The 4,560-nt window shown below is 43.9% G+C and overlaps 1 pseudogene; it reads right to left on the reverse strand.

The window, feature by feature from the left end:
• Positions 1–2,237: 2,237 nt before the first annotated feature.
• Positions 2,238–3,529, reverse strand: LOC107154517 (annotated as a pseudogene).
• Between the last annotated feature and the right edge of the window lie 1,031 nt (positions 3,530–4,560).

Below are 4,560 nucleotides of genomic sequence, written 5' to 3' on the forward strand. Positions count from 1 at the left end.
GTATATATATATGTGTATATATATATGTATATATATATGTATATATATATATATATATATATATATACATATATATATACATATATATAAATAATCTGGCATCATAATGTTTACTTAAAGAGCCTCTCCATTATTCAGAGAGGCAACAGGTCCTGTAGAATTCCCAGAGGAATAAAGTGCCTGGCTTCAAGATGCTGCAATGTACCTGGCACCCAAGAATGGGTCTGCGGCAACAAAGCTGAGGAGTGGAAACCCTTCCTCTGCTGCTGGCTGTGTTGCATTCTACAGCAGTTTCCTTTCTTTGCATTGCTGCACATAACCCCTCCACCCCCCTGTGCTGGTGCTGCTGGTCACAGTGGAGAATTTTGACTCCTATGGGATCAGTGGCCTCTCAAGTAGTTTTTATTGACAGCTTTTTGTTTGCTGTGCATCTCATTGGCTTGCTTACCAACACCAACTAGATTTTGTTTCTATCATATCCAAACCAGAACACATTTGGGTATTCTGAGATTTTACAGAGCATGTAATTTTTGTTACATGAACCTAACCTAACTTGTATTCTCATATGAAGTAATGCAAATCTACTTTTGTTCTAGTGGAGCTATTTTGGTCACATATAAGCAATTTTGGTTCATTTTACAGGGTGAATTCAAATTTTTTTTTTTAAACTCAGTTTGAGCTTCATTTCATATCAGTGATAGCCATTTTAATTTATCTGAATAAAACATTTTTTTTTGTCACTGTGTGTTACAAAGCTTCCCCCCACTCCTTTCATTCTTAAGAGAAAGCAAATCTTCTTTGATTTATGTTTATGGCTTCTCTCCTCCTTTGAAAGCAGGGGCTAACTGATCATTGGCACAAATTAATGTTCTAGAATCTACCTTCATAATTAGAGTCTTGGATGTGAAGAAGTGAAGACTATATGTCAGGGGCTTTAGGTCTCTGCAGAGTTGAAGGGGGCAAGGTGAAGAGGGAGCAAGGTGAGGGAGAAGCGAACCTCTGCCTCTGTTCTCCTAGAGAAGATCGGCTTAGTCCTGTTTTGTATTTTGAGATACAATATAAGATCATGTTTACACAAGGAAGAAATGGTTCCACTTAACTTTAAAAAATAAAAATGGCTTAAAATATATTGCTAGAGGTCATATAGATAGGAATCAGGCTTTCTTTGCAGTTGCTGGATCTAAGCCCTTCAGCCCACACACGGGGGGGGGATTGGCTACATGTTTACTAACTTCTCAGAATCACAATCACACACACCACACACCACAAAATAGGCAAAAACAGGCACTTCTCTCAGGGGTGTGTACATTTAAAGTTTAGATGAAATATGGTAAGTGGTTTTGCTCATTTTTTAGAGTAAATGGGAAAAATTTTTGGGACAGAATCAGGTTTTCTTATCTTTAAACCGGGGCAAATATCTCATAATTATCTTTGTGTCTCCTTTTTGGACCTTATCCAGAAAGTATAAAAATTATTAATATTCCCATGTAGAAGAATGACAGGGGACTCAACTTTTGTGCAGCCATGGATATCTTAAGATACACGCTTTGGATGTGTTACTCCATATAATATTAGGCGGTTACCACCAGCACTTCCAGTAAGCAAATCTGTAGGCCAAGCTGATGACACTCTACACACAGTGAAGCATTCATTCACCAAGGATGTTTTAAGAAGACATGATTAGGGAAGGGATACCAAGGGGTGGAAGAGCAGGAACTGTAATGCCAGGCAGATGTACATGGGAGAAGAGGCTCAGAGAAAATAACAACAAAAAAGAAACCTTGGAACCTGTCTCCTCATCAGTAAAAGAAAAATCATAATAACCATTTTGCAGTGTTGTTCTGTTAGAAATAATGTAGAGAAAAACAGCTAAGAATCGATACATCATAGATATCACCCAGTCAGCAGATAGTGTGGTGTGGTTCACTGACCTCATGATGACTTGCTTGGCCAGTGGCATAGCCACTGTGGACTGCTGTAGCCATGTGCCATTGACAACTGTTACTCTTGTGGCAATTTTACTTCCCATCCTGCAGAAGAGCAGTGCCTTTGGGGACCTAGCCCAGGGTCTTGAACACATTGAATACTTGATGGAGGGAATTGAGCTCATCCACAAGTATTGGCTCAATGTGTCTCTTCAGAGCCAGCCTCCAGTTCCCATTGTATTGGTGAGACTTGTGCCACCATCACACTGGGGAAGGACGTTGCCTTCTTACTGGCAAATGAGACGCAAATGATTCTGAATTTTCAAAAAAAACTTTACTATGTAACATCTATACGGGTTATAACCTGTGTATCAGGATCACAGGCTTGACTTTGACTCCTTTTTCTAATACCTGGCCCCTGAAGCTCTCACTTTCAGTGACAGTAGGCTTCGGCCCTGAAGTAAAAGTCTATACATTGGGTCAGTTCACCCCTTGGGCCAGTGCAGAAAGGGAATAGAAGTGGACCTGCCTTTCAGGAGCCTTGAGAAAGGGGTAGGAGGCCGAGTGGGACAGCATGTGAGGAAAGTTCAGGGTGTGGTAGGGGAGGGGCAGAGGGGATCTCTGGAAAGACAATCGGGAAGGGCGATGGGGTCTGGCGCTCTGGCATCCCCTTAGGTGAGGGCTGCTGTGGGACCACCAGAGCAGGTTGGAGGGGAACAGGGTCTTCTGCCTTGGGGCTGCTGCCTCTGAAGGCATGATGCCTGTCTTCACGGGGGTGCGGCTCTGATGGAAGATCCGGAATTTGGAGTTGAATATCAGTATAGGCAACAGCCCGGGGAGGGTCTATTCTGATGGTGGCCGTCATGCCATATCTGCGTCGTTTGTTGACCCAGTAGAGCAGTGGACTATAACTGAAGGTGGCAGCTTTCATCACCTCCACCCACTGCTGGGCACGCTGTCTCCTCCGCAGGTTCTTCCTCCAGTGGAGTAAGAGCATGCAGCCACCAGTTATCATGGTGCAGAGCCCCAACAACCCGAAGTACCATGGGACCCATGCTGAGGCAGTAAAAAAAAAAAAAAAAGAAAAGAGGCAAGCTGACTGACAGCTCTAGCTTGGGACCTGAACTATTTCTCATTCCTCTCCTGGATTTGGCTCATTCTTCCTCTCACTCCTTCCCACCCTTCTCAAAGACATGCCTAATAATTTCCTGATTCAGTCAAAGCTATATTTGCAGGGCACATAAGAGACCCCATTACCCTTTTTCAGATAAGGAACACTAGGTGTAGAGTGGCCACACCTGCCCAGACTCAAGACAGGCCTTCTGGCTCCCAGTCCAGGACCCATGCAGTCATTCAGACCGAGAAGCCTCACTAAGGGCAAGGACCTCAATTGTATCTTTTCTGCTTGGGCAGAACATGGTCTCTGCCTTCGAGGAGTCCTTAATTTCCTAGAGGAGTCTGTCTCTTAACTAAATAGCATTCCATTCAGACAGCCACCACCCCATCCATGCAAAGGGTCTTTCCTGAAAGTTTGTCGCTCACACTCAAAAATTCTGGGCGTACTTACGGCCAGGGAGGCCCAGGTCCTCCTTTTGCGAATCCATAAAGTTCGCTCTGGTTACCAGGCCTATGGCTCTGCAAAGAGTGAACCCACCCACTACTCTGCCCACCAATGGAAGTCCCCAGAAGGTCCCAGTCCCATTGTTCTCTAAAGATGAGATCACCGGGTTCTGAGCATCAGGAATTCTTGGGCTGGTCCTTGTAGAGTGGTTGGCAGTTGATGGAATAAGGGACTCCATCTTATGACATCTCATGAGCATGTTGTCTTCCATGAAAGACTGGTCCACCATTGAATTATCTGTTCCCAACTTTGTGTGGTGAACTCACAGGAAGCCCCCAGGAAAGGGTCCTTACTCCCTCAAGAGCTTCTACTTGTGTTTTCAGTTGTTAGGGAGCCATTTTCCAGTGGGGAGTGGGGCAGGGAGGACAGTGTGCCTTGGACATCCCTACCCTCGAGAAGTGTCTTACCTAGTTGTCAGGGAACAAAATAGCTTAGAAGAACCATGTGGTCCAAACCTCCTCCTTTGGCTCCTACCATCTCTGTTTTGTTTCTTCAACAAGTGTTTTTTGGGCATCATTAGGTCCTGTGGGATCTCCCCTGTATGTGATCTGCTTCTCTTTCCAGCTCCGTCTCCCCCGCTACCCGTCATATACCTTTCAGCCATGGGCATGCCAGATTCCCACAGACCCTGCTTATTCCCCTCTAAACTTTGGCTCAGACTGCTGCTTCATTCAGGAGTGTCGCTCACCACATTTCCACCACCGAACACCTCCTTATCCTCCCAGGTGGTCAGCTCCCCAACTCTGATACAAATAGTTCTTTCAGTTGATTCCCCAATTTCTAGAACTCTGAAGCAGATGAATTTGAAACAAATTGGTCCCAGGGACAGGAATCAAATTGATTTCAACAACTATAAATTTGTATAAAGTGGAAAATATAGTGTTCTACAGATTTAATATATTATTTTTAGAAATCTGCTCTATTTGAACTGGTATAAAAGTGATGCCCTTTTAAATAATACCACTCACCTACCATGAACAGCTAAAGTTCAGATAAGTATAAATTAAACTGAAA

This window comes from Marmota marmota, unplaced genomic scaffold, assembly GCF_001458135.2.
Source record: "Marmota marmota marmota unplaced genomic scaffold, marMar, whole genome shotgun sequence".
NCBI classification, from domain to species: domain Eukaryota; kingdom Metazoa; phylum Chordata; class Mammalia; order Rodentia; family Sciuridae; genus Marmota; species Marmota marmota.